Genomic DNA, 24,570 nt, shown 5'->3' with positions numbered 1-24,570 from the left:
TCACAGAGTTTTTGTTTAGAGCAGAGATTCCCACGTATGTGGCAGAAGGGGAAATCATAACGAAACATTTAGAAGCAGCAATGGTGCGAGAGGACAGAGTAGTTTTACACGGGACAGACAAGGAAGGTGTTAGCTGGTGCACAGCCAGAGCACTGGACTCAGCACAACAGTTGAGCGACATGACAGATGATGAGCTATTGTAGGACAAATACGGACGAAGAAGTATTTTCTTTTATTTCTTTTCCATAAATACAGTAAAGTGAATTACTTCAGATAATACTCTTGGCTAGAAAGGTACAATCCTTCTTGCAAAAAGATCTGAAAAGGGTACCAAGGCCCCTATGATGTATATCTGCTGAAAGGGAATGGAGAAGTATGAATACAATTGAAGGAGGGATCAGTCTGATATGGCAGGATTGTTATGCTATGCCATGTTATGCAATCCTCTGCTATGTTTTGCAATGCTTTGCTATGCTATGCAATGCTATGGTATGCTACATTAGGCTCTCCCATACAGTCAGGCCTCCGACCCTCCATTTCACCTCCCTCTGCCTCCCTCTGCACACAGCACCCTGGAAAGGCCTAAACCCTTCCAAGGGCAGAGGACATATCAGACCTTCTCTTGCACGTATTCCGAACAAGTATAGCATTAGACATTAGCCCCATATATGGGAGATAACAGTAGGGTTTCTGTGAATTCCATGTATCCATAATACACCACAATGTCCCTGCAAGACTGCACCACAAGGTCACAAGTGAGATGTTGACAGTTTTTGCCAAATGTCTGCAATATCGTGCCAAGGAACACCCCCCATTGTGAAAGTGCTATAATATATTAGTAATTGCTTAGAATATGCCACATAAACTGCTCTCTATGGGGGTCCATAGAGAGCTCTGTGTGCCGACTGTCGGTACATGTGTGCCTCTGTGTGCCTCTGTATGTTCTTGTTTCTCTGCTGATAATGTCTCTGTATGCAGTGTGTTTGCTATCTACTACACGAAGCTTGGTTTACCATCAGGGCTGAGGGCCGTTGGCAAGGGGCCAATCTTGGCCACAAGTCTTACCCCGAGTTAGACAATATCCCATGTCAAGGGAGGCAGACAAAGGCATTTAAGAAACAATTGCTGCCTTAATGTAACAGGGTATTATTGTGACATCTGACTCCCCATGCAATAGAGCAGTGTACCCAATGAAACAAGAAAAAGGAGGGTCTTGGAGATTCATACAAGAATTACGCCCAATTAAACAATATTGTAGAACCTATATTTATGGTTGTGCCCAACCCGGCTACAATTCTGTGTAACATACAACCTAATGCTACACACTTTACAGTGATTGACCTAAACAATGCTTTCTTTTCCCTTTTCTATTCCATAGCACTTCAATTCTCTATATCTTACAGCATTTATGTACTGTGGAATTAGGCTCCAACACACATGAGTCTCCCACAGAGGTCCTGACAGTCCCCTTAGTGTGAGTGCTGGACAGACTCAGTAATGTTATTAACAGTGTTGGCTGAGAAAGGATGTACGGATGTAAAGATATAAAGGTGACAAAGAAAAATTGCAATATTGCCAGGAAGAAGTACTATATTTCTTCCAGATAATATCAAAAAAAGCGAGGAGGGTGTTGCCTGACATAGCAAAAGCAATTGCAAAAATACCACACAGAGAGACAGTGAAAGAATTACAGCAATTCCTGGGGCTATGTCATTATTGTCTCGTGTTAGTCTTTGACTACAGCGTGTATATTTAGCCCCTTTTAGAAGGTTAGAAGGATTGAAGGAAGCACGGAAATATAGGACGCCCAAGATGATCAATGTATTTGAGGCCCTCAAACAAAGGATAAGTACAGCTCCCGTGCTAGGCATACAAGATTAAAAGAAATAATTATTCTCACACTCTAATGGATACGTGATGACAGTTGTCCTTGCACAAAATACCTCAATGGGGTACAAACCCTTGACATATTACAGCAGGATCTTAGATCCAGTGAAGAGAGGGCATTTTTCAGCAGCCATTGCAATAGAGAAATCGTCTGCAATAACGATGGGCTGTGCAGTAACTTTTTGCCATTCTTGAAAAACCAAAGTCCACCTTCACTATAGAGAGAACATCTGAATACGAGATCATAATATCCAATCCATCAATACACATTGTTAGATGTCTCACAGTGAATCCTGCAAGATTTATTCTGAACCAGTAGAGGGAGGAGAATGGATTCATGACTGTTCCACATATAAACTCATACATGACCACATATCCCCGTAAAGTCAACAACGTTAGAGGGGTAGGGGAGGTCTTTGTTGGCGGTTCATTGACAATAGATCAGAGCACTGGATTGAGTCATTCGGGAGCAGCACTGATAAGGAGTAGTTCTAATAATGTTGCGATTGGGACAAGTATCAGATTACCAGCACATGTTTCTGTGCAGACAGCTGTTTAGTTGTCATAACATTAGCATTCGAAGAGCACGAGTAGCAGGTAGTGATGATATATTATGACTCTGCCTATGTGATGTCTACAGTACACTCAGGACTGTCACAGTGGAGAAGGAGAGGTTTCCAGTATGCAGACAGCACACCAGTACAGCATGCCCAATTCATTATTAAGAAGATTACTAGATGCACTGGCATCTCCCACAGCAGCCACTGTGGTGAAGTGGGCAGCCCATACTAGGGGCACAGACTTAATTTCCCATGGTGAAGAAGCAGCAGATTCCATAGTGGAATGGGTAGCATATTTCCCAACAAATAGCAGATATAGCAATTGCCCCATACAAAATGATGCTTAACATGAAGATGGAAGAGGGCTATAATGCATTACATTTACACAAGTAGTGTAACTGCATGGGGATGCACCAAAAATGGAACTGGAATTGTGGATAAAATGGGGATGCTCATTATCCCCCACCCATCTGGTGTGGAGACAGAATAGCACAGTGAAGCATGTAATGCACACTGAGTTACTTACAGATCCGTTAGGACATTTGTACTACCCAGAACACACAAGGGTATATGTGGCAGCAGATATTTCAGAACACTGGTTTGTCCAAAGCCTGCATGAACATATTGTGAATGTTACTATCAATTCTGCCACATGCCAGCAATATATGCGGCTGGGCATACCTTGAGAATGGTGAGAGGAGCAATACCCTGCCCTACAGGCCCATTTCGGTATTTGCATACAGACTATGTCGATATGCTCCAAAAGTGTAATGAATACCAATACATGATTGTGGTGGTGTGCCCCTTTTCATGCTGGATTCAAGCAGGACCATGTGCTCATGCAGACACCAAGTCGGCTGCTAAGTTCCTCGTACATTCGATGTTTCCATGGTGGGGAGTGTGCAAAGTGTTAAGTCAGATAACGGAACACACTTTGTAAATGAGCTATTTGCAGAAGTAACATTCCTGCTTGGCATTAAGCACACGCTTTGTTCTACTTATCACCCCAGGCAAATGGCCTTCTGGAATATATGAATGGCCTATTGAAGAAAAGCATTACAAAATTGAGGGATACACTAAACAAAACTGGCTGTGTTGCCTTCCCCTGGCTCTTTTTGCCCTACGCAATCAGCCTGGCTCAAACCACCACCTCACACCCCATGGACTCATGATGGGCAGAAGGATGTACATACCCATTGCTCCTCCTACATGTGCTTGATTGGACATAGAGAGTTCTGCAACTGTGCTGGTTGATAGGATGCATGATTATTTAACTGCCATGACTAAATATTTGACATATTTCTAAACAGATAAGGGTGCTACAGAGGGGCCAAGGGGCAACCCATGACAACAGAGAAGGCATTGTAGATGTCAATGCTGTAATACCCCTCTTGCAGTTATTGCCTGGAGATTTGATATATGTAAGGAATTGTATTCGAAAGTGGCACAAGGCATGATTTGTGGGCCCAGATACTGTCCAGTATGCCACCACTACCACAGTAAAAGTGAGCGAGAAAGAAAGCATGAGTTCATATAGGGGATGAGAAAGGATTTTCTGGCATGGTCCCCCTGTTGGATGGAGAAGAGCCAGAAGAAAAAGAAAAAGAAGAGATGACCCAGTCCCCAGGCGAGGGCGAGATTGAGAGCTGACCAGCAATGTGACGCCTTGCATTGCACTATTGAGCTATGTACTTTTCAAGAGCAAGAGAGACTGTCTCCCTAAAATCTCAACATGTGTGAAGGAAGAGATATTTGGATAAAATTGACTCAATTAATATCATGATGGGTGCTTTTTTGTTTCCTTTAGTTTTTTTTAGGTTTGCTTAAACCATGGCAGTAACATTATTTAGTGATAATAGAAGAAATGACACGAGTTAGGAGAGATATAAATAATGACGAATACCTCCAGAGAGAACATTTTAAAGGTTATGCTAAAAAAATGAAAATAACCTTTGGTATAGGCATATGACCAATGTGGTAAGGGAGAAATAGGATGAAACCTGTTTTGTATGTTCACTCCTTCCATACTCTTCGAGGGTCTCCAGATTGTTTGTGGCTGAGGAAATACCAGTAACTGGGGCACTTTGCTTAAACCACATAGCATTATGCAAAAGAAGGAGACAGTTCCAGGGAAGTTCGGCCTCCATGAAATGGGTGACAAAAGCAGATTCTTTTTATGATAATTTCATGAAAGAAAAGACAATAGTGAAAAAGGTTATGAAACATCCATTGTCAGGGTCACAAAGGGGTGAAGTAACAGTAACTGACGATCCATTGTTGAAATGTACTGACAATGAAGGGAAAGAGATACCCTTTTGCAGGGATAGACCGCAGTTACACTTTTCAGAAGCACTCATAGGATATTTGTGGGGACCTGTAAAAAATTGTAATAAGATCTGTCTAGAAGTATGGAAACAATATGCCAGACTGTCAACCTGGGTGGAAGATGAAGAAGTACCAGTGCACATAACAATGATAGAAAATCCATTGTTGTTTTTCTGAAATAATGGCACAATGCTGTTGGGTAACAATGTAGGATACACATGCATAATGGATATACCAGGCATGAAAGTAGGAATAGCAGTACTAATGGGCCACTATTGTTCCTGTGGTTCACGGGCTTATATGCAGTTCCCGCCAAATTGGCGTTGTATATGTTCACTAGCAGTGTTATATGCACAAGCTCTAGTGGTGCCTCAAAATGAGGTGGTGACATTTGTACTTAACCCTGAGTCATAATTCATTTGTTCTCTGGTTGATCATTAGGGCCAATTGCTTGCGGCTGAATGGTAACACTGCTATGTGTGGCTACACTGTGTGGCTGAACTGAACCCTACCCCCCCTGAGTTCTCACCCTTACCCTTCCACCCCCCCCCCTTGTGCACCATCCCTACACCCCCCTGACCCCCAGAGGCTGGCACAATAGGCCCTCTTTCCAGAACCCCTCCCTCAGACCTGAACGCCTTTACCGATTCCATGATGTTTGCTCCTCACTCCTCTTCTTCTCCTTGTCATCCTTTGAGTCCACCACCCCTTATTAGATGAACTAGCTCCTTATTAGGGCACATTTGCCTCTGTACCCTTGACTATACCAGAGCCCCTCTCTCCTTCTTGACCTGTGGGGCCCCTTCGGGTCCGCCTTCGTCGCTTCCCTTCCACGGCAGTTGACCACTCCCATGGCTGAGATCTGGGGCCATCTCCCGGGCCCGACATTCTCCTTGGATCAGGGACAGTAAGACCTGCATATCCCATAAAGGCTTCAGAGACTTCTTCCTTCTCACCTATCGTCCCATTGGAATACTGCATCTCACCCATAGATGCCCTACTCCTAATCCCCAAGGGCCCTCCACCAAAGTAACCTTCCCTCGCTTGTCCACCCCCAGGTTCTGGAACCAACAGTGATGGTCATCTCCTGGCCACCTGAGAAGAGGATCCAGGGGGAACAGCACTAAGAATACCCTCAGGTTTCTCACAGTACCTAAGAATGGCTAATACTGTCTGAAGGAGAATGAAGGCATGGTCAATAAATTGAATAGAGGGGGAGTTTGATAATGGAGCCGGGAGTTGGACCAGGTCTGGTCACGCCCCCACCCATTACCAAGTAAGAACGAAGATACACGCTAACAACCGGTCTATAAACAGTCAGTAAAATAATAAAGGTCACATAAACCACCATGAAGAGTAGAATATGTTGTGCGACACAAACAGGGCAACAAGTTGTTTGCATTCGCATAAGTAGAACAGGTTGCAGAATATCGAGACAGGGTTACACAAGTAGAATAGCAATAAGCAGGCAGAAGGAGGTTGCACCATACATAGGCAGGGAATAATTAGGGGGGTTCCTGCTGTCATTGTTTACTGTTTACTTCCAGTGTTTTCAAACATTTTCAGAATCTGTGTTTATCAGAGTTTTCACATTTGCCCCGTTCAAATAATTGCAGAAAACTCTTTTTTCCATTATAAACACACACATATTAATGTATTGTTTCATTGAGTGCATAAGTAGGGTAATAACACTCAGAGCAAGATGTTATGAACACCTTCCGGAGAATAAAGGTGTGTGTTAATCCAGTAACAGCTAACATTTTTACAAGTCAAAATTATTGTAGTAAATTATGCAATACTTTTTCAGGGACTCTGCACATCCTTGCCCTTTATTTTCCTCCCACAACGACTTTGATTTGTGAAAACGACCTTTCCACAATGTAGACACTTCTAATTTTAGAAGATAAGGCATAGTGGGATAAAAGGATGTGCCCTGGAGCACTCACTTTGGTGGAGATAAGGATTATTTTGACTGTCAAAAGAAATAAACTCCAAGCAGATAATAACTATGTGTATCAAGTGCTGCTCACTACAAAATGAGAAGGGAGTCTCATTAATGTACCCCCTGAACCTTGATTCGAGGGCATTAGCAGGCCAAAACTGGTTTCCAGGTGTGGGAATATCAGAATATATGGAGATCATATAGCAGAATGTTGCAAAGACAACTCAGCTGGTTAGGCGATAGTTGCTGAGATGTTATATGTTCATACCTTCCTGGAAATCATATGCCTTTTTTCCTCCTATTCCTGCTGCAATATGTGTTGTAAAATGTGTTGTTTTGACTGGGGATGGGCATGGTTCTCTTGTATCACTCTATGTTGGGACATTTGCACCCAGAGCGGAAATCAAAAGCAGGCACCCATGAATATACGCACAGTAAGTGAAATATCCAAAAGTGAAATATACAAATGTAGTTCAATTGGTCTTGCCCTTAGAAGAAAGTGTGCATGACAAAAGAGCATTAGATTTTTAAAAAAAAGTAATGAACACCTGAAAAATAACCTGAGAGAGGAAATGTTCCAATACATACGCTGACAAAGCATAAAAGGTGCTCACCTTTTAAACCCAACTATCTGTACTGAGATATTCCCTGGAGAAAAAGAATCCCAATGGACGACATGTGCTTTTGGTCTTGTGGTTAAGCATCTGCACTGGGAGCATGACAACCTTGGTAAAATCCTGGCAGCCAAATAATTGAGCAAGCTTACCAACCTAAAAAAAAAAAAAGGTGTCTGCCCTCTCAAAAAAAGTTACACAGTCCACCCACATATATCCTTTACTTGTGCCCTGAAAAGCAGCCACACTCAGGGACAAATAACTACACCAGTCTCCAGGATTGCAACTTCTCTTGCCACATCTGTTTACAAAGAAAACCATTTAATATTGAATGTGCAATATTGTTGAATAAGGTCAGGGGACAGGATGGGGAGCAATAGGAAAAAAAGAAAGGAAACAGGCAAACAAGGGAGTGGGGCTATTTTCTTATTGTCTGCAAAGCCCCTTATCCAGCCAAAACTTCACTCCCCACAATTCCTCCCATCCCTGCTCACACTAAGGCAACACTGGAATAGAAGAAACTGTGTTTTTCAATTTAAACATAGGATATGATATGATATGATATATGATATTGTATTTATATCACGCTCATGCAGAGGTGTTTCAGAGAGCAAACAAGCAAACGGAGGGGAACAGGGGAGAACAAAAATCACAAATTTACTGGGCCCAGTGACATTAAGAACAAGCAAGTGCATGGGAAAGGGAAAAAGGGGAAAGTGCGTGGAAGGGGGAGAAGTGAAAAGTGCAGAACAGAGGAGAGAACAGAATAAATAATAAATGAAATAAAGAAATAAAGAAATGCAGTGAAAAATGTAGTGAAAGTTGCAAGTGCATGTTTAGTCAGATGGGCTATATCTGATAAGTGCAGAAGAAGAGTGGGGGACTGTATGTGTATGGATACAGATCCCAGTGCCAAGGGTGGCCCAGAGGCAGTGCAGGAGGGAGGCAGGGTGAGCACGTACCTGGGCCCGGGGGACATCGGGAAACCAGGTGCTCATTGCCAAGAGAGAGAAGCATATCAGCAGGGGAGGAGAGCAGGGACGTCATTTAGGGGTCACCAGAGGTCGCAACTGAGACCTCTGAGGTCTCCCTTGCGACCTCTGTGGTCTCCCTTGTGACCTCTTTTTTTGTAATGCATGCTCCAGGGTGGTGGCCACCACCATGTGGATCTTCACTTCCGGAGTGGCTGGCTTGTATGTTCAAGCCCCCACCACCCAAAAAAAGAAGAGAAATAAGAACAAGAGTTCTACAGGTCTAACACGTTCAGCACTGACCCTAAATAAGAAGTAATAGGAATACCAAATAATATGTCTTTCTGGAATTCTATACAATAATTGCTAGACTCATTAAAGGTTTATTTCAGGCACACTTCGGGGGGTGAGTCACTGATTTAGTCTTTTCTTAAACACCTCAACTCAGCCTTTCATCCTTCTGAGTTCGATAAATGAGTACCAACACAGGTTGGGTGATATTGGGTGTATATTTTTTCTATATAAAGCAAGCGTAATTGCTATATAATAACACATCATTATCATTTGGTCATGGACGTCTGCTTGCATTCACAGTAATTTGGTAATATGGGCCTATACACACTGATCTTAATGATACATATGGCGATCCATTCTTGTATGACATGTACATAACATTATAGTGATATTGTAACCATATTTTCCATAGTGTCCAATTTTATGTGATGTCACTTCCTGTTTTGTCAAACAGTGAAAGGTCATGTTCCATGGCTTCCCACGGTATCGCTTTGGGGTGGGGTTAAATGACACCACTTCCTGTGATGTCATCAGAGGTCAAGGGTCGTGTGATGTCACTTCCGCTGCACCTGGCATTTTGGTGAAATGATGTCCCTGGAGTAGAGGGGCAAATGCAGAAACAAAGAGGAAGGTCTTGAGATGCTTCCGGAACTGGAGATGGTTCTCCTCAAGTTTCAAGGAAGTTGGTAGGCTGTTCCAAAGGGAGGCCCCAGCCGAAGACAGAGTTCTGCCCCCAGCTCGTTTCTTTAAACAACAACCGACCCTGAGAGTGTTAGAAGTAGAGGAGCGAAGGGCTCAAGAGGGGAGGTATTTACGGAGGGATAGTTGAGGGTATTTTGGACCCAGGCCCCAGAAAGCCCTGTGGACAACGCAGAGGGTTTTACATTTAATCCTTGCATTCACTGGGAGCCAATGAAGGGATTTCAGAGCTGGAGAGATATGATCCCAGGGCTTCAGGCCAAGGACAAGTCTCACAGTCCTGTTCTGGATTAGTTGTAAAGGGTGAAGAGGGGAGGCACGTAGATTTAGAAAGAGGCAGTTACAATAGTCCGACCTAGAGAGAACCAAAGCTTGGGAGAAAGTGAGCTTCTGGGGGAAGGAGAGGAAAGGCAGAGTACCTCTAAGGAGGTGCAGTAAGAAGTATGACTTTTGAGAGATGTCAGAGATGTGTGCGGAGAAGTAAAGTGTGGAGTAAAAGATGACCCCAAGATTCTCAGCCTCGCAGGTAGGGTTAGGAGGAGGGCCAAGCGAAGCCGGCCAGAGAGTGAGGGGAAAGAATGGTGAATGTGTACCAATGAGGAGGTCTTGTTCGCATTTAGACAAAGATTGTTGGCGGCACATCAATTTTGAATGGCGATTAGGCAGTTGGAGATGAGGGAAGGAGAGGAGGCGCCTGAGGGAAGCCTGAAAATGAGTTGGGTGTCATCAGCATAGCACTGGAAGTTTGAGCAGAAAATGAAAATGCAGTAGGCGAGAGTTGCCAGGGCGATAGGTTAGACCCCTGGGGAACACTACAGGTAGAGAGGGAGATAGAGGATAGGAATGACCCGAGTGTTACCTGGGAGGGTCGATCGGAAAGAACAGAGGTCTGCCAGGCCAGAGCCTGATCAGTGAGATCAGTGATACCCAGGTTGTCACAGACACTATTGAGCAGGATTGTATGATTGACCGTGTCGAAAGCAGAGGAGAGATCAAGAAGGATGAGGACAGAGGGAATGTTAGAGTCAGGGTTAGAGAGCAGGTCTTTACGGATGTTCAGGAGAGCAGTTTCTGTGCTTCTGGCAGCTCTGAATACAGATTGGTGGCCATGGAGAGAGTCAACAGAGTCAGAAAGAAGGTTTAGCTGGGAGATGGCAACTTTTCCAGAAGCATCCCCAAAAAGGGAGTAATGGATATTGGGCGGCAGTTAGCCGGACAAGAGGGATCAGCTGTGGGTTTATTGAGGAGAGGATGCACAAGGGAGTCCTTCAGGGGGGGGGGGGAAAGATCCAGAGGCAAAAGAATGGTTACAGAAATCAGCAAGGGCTGGAGCAAGGGTATCGATGTGGTCCTTAATGATTTTAGAGGAACAGGGATGGACCTGTTTTGATGAGGCTTTCATAGATCGGACTTGTCTAGCAACCTCATCCGGGGAGGAAAGAGGAAAGGGGGAGAAAGGGGAGGTGGATTGGCCGAAGGAGGGTCAGCAAGCTGGGATGGAGATGGGAGAGGAGGGGACTGGAGCAGAGGCTGGACAAGATGTCCTGGGTTTTTGAATTAAAGTGAGAGGCAAGGGCATTGCAAACAGCGTGGGAGGCGAGAGGGGGGTGGAGACTGCAGCAAGATTGGCCAGCTCCTTGCAGATTTTAAAGAGTTTGGCTGAGTTGTAAGATGCCGCAGAGACGTGGGCTTGAATGTGGGCTCACTTCTTTGAGGGGACACCGAGACTATATTGCCTTTTGAGCATGCGGCAGGCCAGTTTGTCAGAGGATGAGCAGGAAGCCATCCATTTCCTCTCAGCCACCCTACACTGGCATCTAGGTGTAGCTAGGTCTGAGTCATACCAGGAATTATACTTGGTTATGGACTTCAAATGGATCCTCATGACCGGGGCAAGGACATCATCAAGAGTAGCAGAAATAGGGAAGTAGAGCAGGGACAGGGCTGTGTCAGGGTATGAGTCATCCTGAGGTGGGGGATGGGAAGAGAAGGTGGTAGCGAAAGCCTCGATTGACACACTGTTCAGGGGTCGGATGTCCCAGAAGGTGGGTGGCAATATGGAGGAAGGCTTAGCTTGGGGGGAGGAGATGGACAGATGGGAGGAGAGGAGGCAGTGATCACTCCAGGAGAGAGGAGTGGTGAAGGGAGTAGAGAGGTGCAGGCCAGAGGAGATCAAGACATCAATTGTGTGACCAGCAGAGTGATTCGGGCTGGAGGGGAGAATAGACAGGGAGAGTGAGTCGAAGAGGTTGGAAAGAGCGCAGATGAGGAACAAGGAGAATCAAGATGGATGTTGAGATCGCCAAGAAGGAGGAGTTGAGTGGTTGAGGTGAGGCGGGAGGAGTTGAGGTCTGCCCACTCGGAGAGAAAAGAGGTAATTTGTCCAGGGGGCTGGTAGAGAGTCACAACAGTGAGAGAGTGTCCTGGAGAGAGAGAGAGAGAGAGAGAGAGAGCCTGCAGACAAGGCATTGGAAAAAAGAGTAAGTCTGAGTGGGGATGATAGAGGCAGGAATCCACTCAGGGTAGATCAGGGCTACTCCCCCTCCAGGCTAGTTGGATCGGGGGTGCAGAGTATCTTGTAGCCATCATGGAGGAGAGTATCAAAACTTGTGACAGAGCTGTTTCTTCTAGGATGTGGCAGATGTCAGAAGAGTGTTTGACCGCAGAGCCAGAGTTGAGAGTTGCAAGATGAAGAAGGTTGACAGCCTTAAAAACCTTCCAGGGAGGGGTACAAATCAGGGGTATGCCGTGCAGAGGTGTGGAGGGAGCTTGAGATGAGGCAGAATCAGAAGGAAAGGCGGGCAAGGTAGCCAAGGGAAGAAAGTAGGGGACAGCTGCAGATGAGAGGAAGTTGATGAGGCGAGGGAACCATCTATCAAAGAGGAGGAGATTAGCCTTAGGGCCTTGCACCATAACAGTGCCATTCAGTTAGACATTAATGATGACTCTGGTGGAGTCAAAGAAATCCATGAGGACTTCCCTGCAGGTGCCACCATTAATGGGAGAGGAGGAGACAGGGCAAAGCACAGAGATCATATGAGGGGACCACAGATCAGGCGAAGGAACGAAAAAGAGAATGTCAGTGAGGGTTTCTCTGGCAGAGGCACTGGAATAGGTATCAGCGATTGGGATACCTGGATTGGAGGCCAAGATATCCTTTTTGAATTTCTTCTTACCAGACTTAGTGAGAAGGGAAAGATAGTTAATAGAGAAGCAGTTAGAGTAGATAGGAGAAACAGATAACGCCATGAGCAAGTAGAGATAGGATGGCAGTAGGAGAAATATGCAAGAAAAGAGGTAGGAAAAAGTCACTGGGCTATCAGTTTACAATTGAGGCCACAAAAGTAATGTGAAAGACCACCCAAATTTGACTTTCAAAGCAACCCCAAATTTCACTGATGAAACATACCCAAATTTGACTTTCAAAACAACCCCAAATTTCTATTACAAAACACACCCAAATTTGACTAGGAGGCAGTTGTTTTTCCATTGTTTATCGGATTCCACTGAAAACAGGAATGCATAGGAATAATGAATGGCGGAATGCATACAAAAGACAAAAAGAAAACTAACATGGCGGAGAAAGAACCAAAGTACCACCAAATCCTAAAATTCTGAAATACTGTATCCAGACATAAAATTGCTTAACATGAAATCTTAGGCCTCACGAGGCTCAGACAGTAAGCCCAAGCACCAAGAACCAAGGTCAGTGTGCTGATATCCTTGAATGCCAGGTGCCAGTAGCTAACTTGCCAATTGATCTCATAACAAATGAATACGCAGCGCCCCAAGTGGCTGCTGAAGGAAAGCACAAGCACATTAGGATAGCAGAAACTGAGATAAATAGATGAAATTGAGCTCTGAACAGTGGTCCTCTACCACGGGACTGAAACAATGTTCATTTATTCCAGGCCCAATTAGATAGTGCACTTGCCAAATCCTTATCACATCCAGACACAGAGACCACATGCCAAGGCCATGAGCAGACTGGCAGATAAAGCCTCAGGCCTGGCAATGAGAAGGGAGTAAAATACTTCAAACAGGATGATAACAGTTTGGCCACCTCTCCTTCGTCACCACGTGACTTCGAATCGCATAAAAGTGCTTGAGGTCGGATGACCAAATGGCCGACCAATCAAACCCTGTTCTTCTTATCGACTAGTGTAGTAAAGTGCCAACTAATAGCATGTTGGATTGAAAGGTATCATTTGTAAAATGAATTTAGGAGGAGTTATTAAGTGTAGAAGAATCAATAGTAAAAGGTTCACCTATAGATAACTATATGTTCTATATTCCACTAACCAATTAAAGCAGCTACAACATATATTTTGCTTAAAACTTTGTTGTTCCTATTGCCATTTTGAGATTGTCCTTTGTACGCTCTTCCAGCGGCCGTTTGTATTGAAATAAAGCTGGGTTTTCTAATGCAATTGGAGTTACTCTGTTATTCTCTTTATTGGGGAATTTGGGCCTACCTTACCATCGGTTTCAATCACAATTGCAACTTTGAATGTGCATATTTTCATAAAACTTCACAGATCATATTGCATTGGCTTATCAACCATCCATATTGTCAACATCTGAAAGTTTCCTAATCCTGATTTTATTTTCTGTCGAAGAAAATGAACACGGATGGCAGAAAACATGCAAAATCTGTTTTTCTTTCTTGAACTTCTGTTCAATTTCTCATCACAGTAAGGAGATCCCCATATGTCCAGGTACTTGGACTGTTCATCTCAGGCCTTATCAGTGAGTTTTGGGTGGCTGCAAAAGATTGCATATTTGTTTGCACATGTGTTTCCCAGCAGCTGTGTGCAGGCTGCAGCTTTGCATATAGTCTTTACAACGAGGTCTTGCTATGCATCTTTTCTCATGTGTCAAACATCCGTACAACAAGACTGATAACAGATTGCACCACTTTGTGGAATTCAGAAATCTAAAACTGCCGATTATCATCCACTGCCAAATATAAATAAAATGATCAAGAAGGTTGCTGGATGAGAGGTCTTATCTAATCTTGACTTCCATTCCGCATAGCAGCAGAGAGGCTCCAGAGCTCTCATGGCTTTCATAAAACCTCACTGAGCTTGTCAGGTTTTGTGTATGACATTCATTTTGTCTCTGCTTCCAACTTACAACAGGTGAATTGTTTGGTGGTACGTGTTCAGGGCCATCTGCTTATTTTTAAAAAAGTGTCAGTCGTCGCCATGAAATTATCAGCACAGTTCTGAAAATGCTGCAAGACAGGTCTCAAGCTGAAACTGAAAAAAATGTACATTTTACTGCAAGCAAATAATGCACTTAGGGCAAATGATCACAGTTAAGGATGTTCAGATAAAGGGAAGTCTAGAACATCACTATCCAGCAAAGAGGACTTGTCATCCTTCCTGGCCCTGTGCGAATATTATGCTACATTTGTGAAGGGAGTTCTGAACAGGTTGAGCCTTGGTGGTCCCTCCTCATGGAGGGCACCCAGTTTTGTTGGCTGGATGAATAACATAACACATTTGAAGAATGGAAATTTGACAATTGTGAAAGCTCCCTCGCTCCAACCATTTTGCAGCTGTGTTTCCAGTGGGTGCCCGCAATACGGCACTGCGTGCTGTCCTCTCACAGTATAATTGCCCACCTGAAGATATAGTGGCATTTGCGTCCCTAGCCTCGAGAGCTCCTCAGTTCCATTATGCTGCAATAGAATGCAAGGCTAAAGCTTTTATTGCTGTTGACAGTCTGGGAAGCACTGGTGTGAGACATGCTTTATTAGTAGTATGGACCATAGGTCTCTGGTCCAAATGCTGAATGCTGGGGGTTTGCGTAGAGTATCCCTGAGCTTGCGTCAGGCATACACGTGCAAAGTAACAAGAGAAAGGATGCACACCATCTGTTGAGACGTTTACTTTACTTTACTTTAATTTATTTATTAGGTGCGACCAAAGAGGCCCGAGGCATACGAGACGAGACGTCTGTTATCATTCGCTTTGTCAGATTGTAAAGTGCAGGATGAAGACAGAATACCCTGCATAGGTGCATAGTCATTGTGAGGGGTGGAGACATTTCAGAAGAAGAGTGGGAGATCAAAGATTTGGGTGGCCAGTTGGCCATCTGGAAGAGATTTAACAGAAGAGCCCAAATATTATCACATTGTAGTTTAGGTTTTGAGATGGTAGGCGGGAATGGCTTGTTTGATACGGGAGGTGAATGGTTCTTTCCTCCACAGAGAGTGAGAGATAAACTAATTATGATGTCTCATTAAATTGAGCACTCATCTAGCTTTGTCCTTCAAGGCATATAAGGAAAAATAAGGTGGCCCTTAGGTGGCAAAGAGAAAGATCCGGAAGTTCCAGTCAGGGCTTGTGATATCTGCAAAAATATTGACACAGTATTACAAATACAGAACCCTCCTCCTTCACCATATCTGTGTGCATAGATCCTTCGGTCAAAGTGGCTGCAGATTGTCAGGATCCATTTGAGTTGCTCGCCAAAAGGGGCAGGATTGCCATAGATTTTTTTTTTATTATTTCTCAAGAATGACAAGAGTCTAAGTTGTGAGCTAGTCTCCCTCTCAAATAGGTGGACCTTCTAGAAATGTTGGTCACAGACAATTGTTTTCGGTTGGCTTCACGAGATATGGAAGACTATCTGAAGGGTGCGATCACGCAGAGAAAGGAATCATACAAATACTGCGACTTAATCATGTCGCTTATACCGAATACGCTGCCTTTGTGCGTACTAAAATCCAAACCCCCATTACTCCAACTAATGGGAGTGGGGGTTGCAGGTGTGGCCCCTGTTCCCGTTAGTCAGAGAAATGAGGGTTGGGGATTGCAGGCGTGTCCCCCCGCATCCATTAGATGGTAGCAGGGGATAATAAAAAGAAAAGTAAAAAAAGACCCTGCAGCGCCAGGTAGGACGCACATTAGTGGGACAGAACTGACGCTGCAGGGATACACACTAAACGGCGGCACAGTTCTGTGTGTGCCGCCGAAACGGTAAGTGCGTGGGGGGAGGTGGGAAGGGTAATGTGGGGCACAGTTCTGTGTGTGCCGCCGACACGGTAAGTGCGTGGGGGGAGGTGGGAAGGGTAATGTGGGGCACAGTGATGTATGTGATCACTGCGCTGTGCCATAATGGAAGTCGGCTTTTTGAAAGTCGACCTTAAGGGCGGCACAGTGATCACATACATCCCAGGGAAATACAGCTCTTTATCATCTGCAAGGTAATATGCATGAAGAGAGCATTAATAACACCGGAGGAGGATGCATCCAGATTGAATGCATATGCGCCACACAATACTATAAGAACACACAATGACAGGGTTTGGGATTTGCAGTGGGTGGCTAAGCACAGGGGACCTTCTAGTAGCAATGTACAGGGTGGAGGAGGAGTCTGTGGTTCTGGATTTGATGGTTGTATAGGGGAAAGTGGGGATGTTGAGAAGAATGTGAATGTGTCTCCTTCTGTATTGCTGTCTACTGAAAGCTCCAACTAGTCTGAGAAGGGTACCATCTTGCTGAACGAGTCAAGATATGAGGACGCGGAGTCGTGGCACCAAGACACTACATGGCAATAATGTATCTTGTGTCATCCAATTCGTTTTTTTTGTTTTTTTATACTTCCTTATTTGAAGAAATACTGTTGCTTCTTTGTCCAGACAATATATGAAATGACAACTATGTTCATATCTGACAAGAGAATGCTAAATCTTTGTTTTCACAGGTAGCCGATGTGCCCAATTCCTAAAATAAAATGCATTCCTGTGCACTCACTCCTTAGAAGCTTCTTGAGTGGTGAAAGTCCAACAAGCTTGCTCCTCCATCAGGATTCCCTAATTTAGCAGCTGATGAAGGAGCAGAAAGAGTTAGAGTATCTGGGGCCAGATTACAGTAACTTTGCACTGGTGCATGCGCAATTGTGCACGCTATTAGCACTAGGACAACGTTTGTCCTAGTGCAAAAAACAATGGGGCTACTTTACAAAACGGTTGCACGATTACAAGTGCAATTTTGCATGCTATTAAAAATGTATACGCTGATGAAGGTGTACACCCCCAAAACTTATGGGGTTAAGGATTCTTTAGGAATGTTGTTGGAACCAAGACTTCTTTCAATGCACAAAAAACCCAAACATCTGACTCTAGTAATAGGTGGGAGTAGTGGGACCTGCTAACCCTTTACACTAATGGCTGATGGGCAGAGATTCTTAGCATGTGCCCCATATTCATCCAACAGAGTGACCTCCTAACACTTCTGTGGGGCTACTCTTTCCACAGACCTACACGTGTGACCTTTCACGATGGACCACTTCAATAGCTTTGCGTGCATTTGCCATGGGTAACCGTTTGGGATGGCACGCTGGCATGAATTCTCAGAAGTGAGACTACTATATTCCCTATATGTTTTTATATTGAGAGTTAAAAAGTAATTTCCACTTCTTTTGGGGACTACTTTAGCTCTAAAACAATAAATCAGGCAAATTAAAAGACTACTTTTTACCTTGAATTTTCTCTTCTGATCAAGTATTAATAATATTTGAGCCCCTTCATCTGTCAGTGCTCTGCTGGGTCAATGGGTCTATCTATTGCACTGTGTAGGTGGTCGTATGGAGCAGACTCCTGTGTGTTGTTTCCTATTTTTATGGAGTATGTGTGCTCCCTATTTTTTCGATTTTGTGAATATGTGTCTTTTTTATGGAGTTTAAGCAGGACACAGCTTTTCTGTAGGGCCGGGTGTGAGTGATACTGTCATATGGATAAGAGATGGAATGTTGACTGAAGGAAGATGAGTGTGTGAGCTGGGTGAGTGTGCCGAGAATGTTAATACAGCTGATGTAGAGCTGGTAGAGGAGTGGGTGTGCTGGTGGGTTCCCTTCTGTGAATCTAGAGGTGTCTACGTGTGAACGTACCTGCAAGTTATGATAAAGCTCCTTTTTTGTACACTCACCTTCGGAATATGACAGTCCCAGAGTAAAGCACCTTGTCTTTAGATTACAGGTTTTAAATATGTAACATGGTATTGCATAGTCCACTTTTGCCACATTGGTGGACTATGGGCCCGATTCTGAGGATGAACACTTTCCTTAAAAGCACTACATTCTGATAAAGTGGTAATGTGGTGGTCTGTCACCAAAGCCACGACTTTAGCATGTGTAGGAGTTACTGCATGACAAAAGCCTTAGCAACCATGAGAAGTACGGGGCAGTCACTGCACAGGGATTATCCTTTTAAAAGCACTTATTTAGCGTGTCAAAAAGAGGAGTTACATGCCATTAACTCTGCTGCTCATTTTTTCCCTTTATAAAAATAGAATTTCCTGGCCTGCAGCACTGCTTTTCTAGTTTAACGAAAGCTATAGAAATCTTTCTTAACGTAGAAAAGTGGCAGCCTTTTAGGAAATGTTTGCAATACCACTGGCACACAGGTTTCTATCTAAATGATAGATTTAAGCAGCTTTTTCTGCTGGAAAGCACGACATTACCCTCCAATATTTCCACCGACCTCAGAACGGTGGTGCTGGAAACTGAGGGAAGAATGTTTGCTTTCTACACCACATTGAGCAGGAGTGCAGAATAAATCCCTGAGTGTGCATGAGCGTTTATGAAAAGGCGGAGGGCCCGGTTAATTGGTTGAGGGGTGGGGGGGGGGGTAGATGTGAATCCTTTCATGTTGATGATTGCAAGCTGGGGAAACCTGACTGTTAAGTGCAGGTGTCTTTCTAGGAGTGTGTTGGCTGGGGCAGCATTGGGATGTGTGTGTGATCCAGTGGGGAGCACCCAAGATTGGTCTGTTAGATTCCTTGCTGTGAGAACTTGCCTACCCATTGAAGTGAGGGGCTGTGAGCGTGCTAGAGAACTGAAGTTGCTCTGTTTGTGGGTTGTGTTTGTAGGCACTGCTTCCGGGTACATGGTCGGTTGTATGAATGGTGTAATGTGGAGACAAATAAAGATGTGATTCAGTGAAGTGGTATGTTTAGGTGGAAGGGATCCTTTTCGTTTGTGACGATTAGTGCAGTGTTGTTGAAATGTGTATTGATCAGCTAGGATGATGATGATAGTGACTGCTGATCCAGTTCGAATTAAAGGGTGGGAGGAGCACGAATCAAATCACTTTAATACCTTGTACTTCTTGGCTCGTGCATTGTGTACAGGAGACCATTCTGCCTGAGTCTGATTTTCTGTACATCTTGTCTGTCACCTTTTGTGCTGGTCCTGGCCACGGCCGTGAAAGAATCCGTACAATTCTATTGGGATTTGTTGGCTGAGGATTGTGAGTTGTTCTCACACTGGTGCTAGTTGATTGGCCAGGTTTCCAGGGATTTCCTGAAATTTGGGTTATTTACCACCCTGCACAGATGTTTGGAGAGAGAATACCAGAGTCTGGTTAGAGGTTTGAGAAGGAGGATCCATCTAAGGGTTTCCGGGTGAAACTTGGTATCGTAAATATGGCAGCATTTCTGGATCAGAGCATTGTCAATGGCATATAGGGAATGCATTTCTGGGTGATGGATTCTGGGCCCTGCTGTGAAAGGCACGGTAGGAAATAATAATAACATGATGTACTCAGCATATCATATTCCAAACAAGCATTCGCCACTACTCTCCCTCTTGCTATGCACTTTCTATCTCTAGAGCTCTCTCTCCCCTTCTCTTTCTCTGTGTCTGTCTCACTCTATGTGCCTCAGTACAAGGTCAGTGGTGCAGTAAATAATAGTGGTAAATCCATGACTGCCACTTTTATGGTGGTAAAAGAATTTCAGGCACTTTTACTGCACCACCAAATTATGTTAATGTTAATTAACTCTTATAAGGCGCAACTCGCCAGTAGGCCTCAGTGCGCAGCAAGTAATAGCAAACTCAGAAAGAGCCATGGAGAAATACCAGGGGAGACGCCAGAAACTAACGAGCTCTAATTGTTGGATTTAAATAGAAATGTTTTGAGAGATGTCATAAAAGAAGAAAACGCTGATCAGAATCGTAGATAGACAGGAAGAGAATTGCAAAAGCGTGGAGCAACGGAATTGAAATTTGTGCCTCTCATGCGAGTAAGCTTGTATCATGGCTGTTCATGTTTGTTAGAGTTACTGGACCGTAAAGAGCGAGATGGCTGAGGAGACTTAATCCTAGCTTTCAGATAGGATGGTACAATATTAGTAAACATTTGGCAGTTACTTAAGCATTGAACCCATGCGCCCACGTCTTTCTGATAGTGAAAAATCACATAACTCCTTTCTCAGTTTCCCAATGTAGTTTTTGAAAGTTCTTATTATTACAACAGTGCCCTCTGTGATAACATGTGTTTCGACGGGTTCTCCGTCTTTCTCAAATCAGGGACAATGTTACTTGTTCTCGTTTTAATCTCTGTCTTGTATTTCAAGTCACTCCCTCTGTTTGCTTTTGCTATGAGAGAGGAATCCAAGGATACTGCCTGTGGAGATTAAAAGAAAGTATCCTTGGATTCCTAGATAATCTATCCCAGTTATCTGCCATTAATTTAGTAATGGAACTCATATACATATGGTTAGGTCTGAGGTGTTTTGGGAGCCATAACACCACATCCAGGTCGTGTTTAGTTACCGTCCTGTCCATTTTCAGCCAGTGCTTCTCTCCTCCTTGTTGGAGCCACTCCCTTATGCCCCTCAGTTGTGTAGCCTCATAGTACTGCCTAAAATCGGGTAGGGTCTGTCCACCCTCCTTCCTTGGGGAAGTAAGTAGCCGTCTACTGACCCTGGCTGTCCTACCCTCCCAGATGAAGTCATTCGTTAAGGTTTGTAGCTCCTTGAAGAAGCATTCAGGTACCCTCTGCGGAATAGCCTGGAACAAGTACAAGAGGCGAGGCAAAATTGTCATCTTTATAGCCGCTATTCTCCCTAGCCAGGAGGCGTGGAGATTCCGCCACCTTAGAAGTTATTTTCTAATGCTTTTCATTATCGGGGGGTAGTTAGCTGAAAACCACCCGTAGAACGTCAGGGTTATTCTCACTCCTAAGTACACGATTCCCCTTGGCCGCCAGGCAAAGGAAGAGGATCTCCTAAGCTCTTCCCGCTCCTCATTTCCCAGACCCAGGTCCATCAGTTCAGATTTGCCCATGTTAACGCGCAATCCCAAGACCTCCCCAAATCTCTCGAGCAGAAATCTACTAGCTCTACAGGATAGGGACAGGGTCGTGAGAGTAAGCAGCATATCATCTGCGAAAGCTGCCACTTTGTGCTGGATACCCCCGAATGGGATTCCCCGGATGTCTCCTGACTCCCTGATTGCTTGAAGTAGAGGTTCCAAATATATAGCAAATAATAAAGGGGACAGGGGGCAGCCCTGCTTCATACCTCTATGCAGATAGGATAATCTGGATGCCACCCCATTAACTATCACCCTTGCCCGTGGTCCAGTGTAGTTAGCTTTGACCATTTGTAAAAAGGCCCCTCCCAGTCCCATACTTTCCATAACCCTGAAAAGAAACTACCACTCCACACGGTCAAACTCTTTCTCAGCGTCGAGTGAAAGAAGAGCCGCGGGAGTGCTCATTTTCTCCACCTTTTCCAATAAATGTGCTATTCTCCTAGTATTGTCTGCCGTTTGTCTGCCCTTAATAAAGCCGGATTGATCCTGATAGATTAGATCATGAAGAAGCCCCTCAAGTCGGTTCGCCAATATCTTAGTGTAGATCTTCGCGTCAACGTTAATAAGGGCTATCGGCCTGTATGAGGATCTTTCCAGGGGGTCTTTCCCAGCTTCCGGATCAAGGAGATTTTAGCTTCCTTCATGGAAGGGGTTATTTCCCCTGCTACTCTGAAAGTATTGTAGAGGTAGGTGAGGTGTGGCACCAGTGACTCAGCAAACTGCTTATAAAAGGTGGCCGGGAAGCCGTCACGGCCGGGAGCCTTGCCCCGTGGTAATTTCCCTATCACCCCCCGAACCTCGTCTTCCGTTATGTCCAGATTCAAAATGTCTTGATTGTCCTTCCCAACCCTTGGTAATTGGACTGTGTCTAAAAACCTCTCTTGATGTTGTTCCTGGGGGTTTTGCGATCTGTGAAGAGATTCATAGCACTCTGTCATAGTTTCCTGAAGATCCTCAAGGCGGGTAACTCTATCCCCCCTCCGCGTAAGTAGAGCTGTGATTGTGTTTCTCGACTCTGCCCCTCGAAGAAGCCGCACCAACAGGGTGCCAGTTCTATTGGCCTTAGCATAAAACTTCTGCCTCACCGACAAGAGGGCTCCTTCTGCCTTTTTAGTTCGCAATAGATGTAGTTGGCCTACTGCACTTCTATAATCCCTATGATTGTGTCTGCTGGGAGTCTCAACCACCCTTCCCTTTGCTTTGTCCACCTCCAATTCAAGCTGAGATTCCAGGTTTACCATCTGCTTTCATTTTTGTGCATTGGCAGCTATAATTTCGCCCCACATTGTGGCCTTAAATGCATCCCACCTGACATCCTCTCCCATTTCTCCCCTTGTATTGCTCTCAGATTATTCTGTTATCTTGCTCTCCATCTCCCCCAAAACTACCAGGTCCCGTAGTAGATAGTCAGGGTATTTCCAGCCCCAGAATCTCTTTCTCAAGAAACCCAAATCAAGCTGCATTATGAGTATCTTATGATCCGCTATGCCCATCGGGCCTACTTCCACCCCCTTGACCTTCCCCATTAAGTTCGATGATATCCAGAAATAATCGATTCTTGATTGGGTTTCATTAACTTCCGAGAAGAAAGTAAACCTCTCCTCCTCACCTTTCACTTCCCTCCAGACGTCCCGCAGGCTTATCTCTGACATTCTATCCCACAAAGCGGGTGAGGCTACCATCCCCCCTCCTCTGTTTTTGACACCAGACTTGTCCCTTGATCTGTCCCATGCAATATTCAGATCACCCATTAAAGGAAGGAAGGGCTCCTGCCCTGAGTTAGGGGCGTAAACTATGACTAATGTGTAGAATTCGTCCCTGATGGAGACCATAACCAATAGGTATCTGCCCTCTTTATCTCTAATAGTCTCAACGATCTTAAAGTTGGTCAAATTGCCTATTGTCAGGGCTACCCCTCCTGATTTCGTCGCTCCCGAGGCGTGCACTATTTGATCAAAGCCCCTTAATCTGAGTATATGCTGGTCCCCTCGCAGCAAATGGGTCTCTTGCAAACCTAGAAAATCTGGGTAGTATTTTTTCGTGAAAAGCTCAAGCTTCTTTCTCTTTAATGGGGAATTAAGCCCCCTAACATTATGCGTGATCCACTTAAATGTCAAAGGTGAATGATCTCTCCTTTCATATATCTCCACAACACCATCTCTTCTACTCAAAGTTCAGGGATACTCCTCCACTATTTCTTACCTCAGGAAAGGAAACACTGTGTGGCTGAACTGAACCCTACCCCCCCCGAGTTCTCACCCTTACCCTTACACCCCCCCCTTGTGCACCATCCCTACCACCCCCCTCACCTCCAGAGGCTGGCACAGCATTCCATGATGTTTGCTCCTCACTCCTCTTCCTCTCCTTGTCATCCCTTGAGTCCACCACCCCTTATTAGATGAACTAGCTCCTTATTAGGGCACATTTGCCTCTGTACCCTCAACTATACCAGAGCCCCTCTCTGCTTCTTGACTTGAGGGGCCCCTTCGGGTCCGCCTTCTTCGCTTCCCTTCCCCGGCAGTTGACCACTCCCATGGCTGAGATCTGGGGCCATCTCCCGGGCCCGACATTCTCCTTGGGACTGGCGGCCCTTGGTCCTGTTCCAAGTCCACCTGTAGAAGAGCAGCCCCTTCTTGCGGCGAGGTAATCTGCTTTTGGGCCCCCTCCCACTCGAACAAAAGCCCAAAAGGGAAGGTCCATTTATACTTAATTCCCTGCTCCTGGAGCTTCCCTAATATAGGGCTCATCTGCCTCCTTTTGAGTAGGGTGCTGCCCGCAATATCCTGATAAAGCTCGACCTTTTGTCCATTATACATTATCGGTTCCTTAGGCCTTGCAGCCCTCAGCACCGCTTCTTTCTGCGCGTACCTCGAAAAGGCCGCCAGTACATCTCTTGGCCGTTGATTTCGGGTGGTGTTGAGACAGCCCACTCTGTGTACCCTATCCAATTCAATCCTGTCGGGTTAGTCTTCCCCCAAAATGTCTGCAAAAAGTTTTTGGACTCTCTCTTTCAGATCCATATCTAAAACCGTCTCCGGCAACAGTTTCAATCTGATGTTGATCCGTCTAGAACGGTTTTCCAGGACTTCCATGTGTATCTCAATGTTCTGTGTAGCCGTATCCAATCGGTCAATCACTTCACTATTCTCCCTTACGTCTTTGCTCAC

This window comes from Ambystoma mexicanum, chromosome 12, assembly GCF_040938575.1.
Source record: "Ambystoma mexicanum isolate Mex_15411 chromosome 12, UKY_AmexF1_1, whole genome shotgun sequence".
In the NCBI taxonomy this organism is placed as follows: Eukaryota; Metazoa; Chordata; class Amphibia; order Caudata; family Ambystomatidae; genus Ambystoma; species Ambystoma mexicanum.
This window is presented reverse-complemented; position numbering follows the sequence as displayed.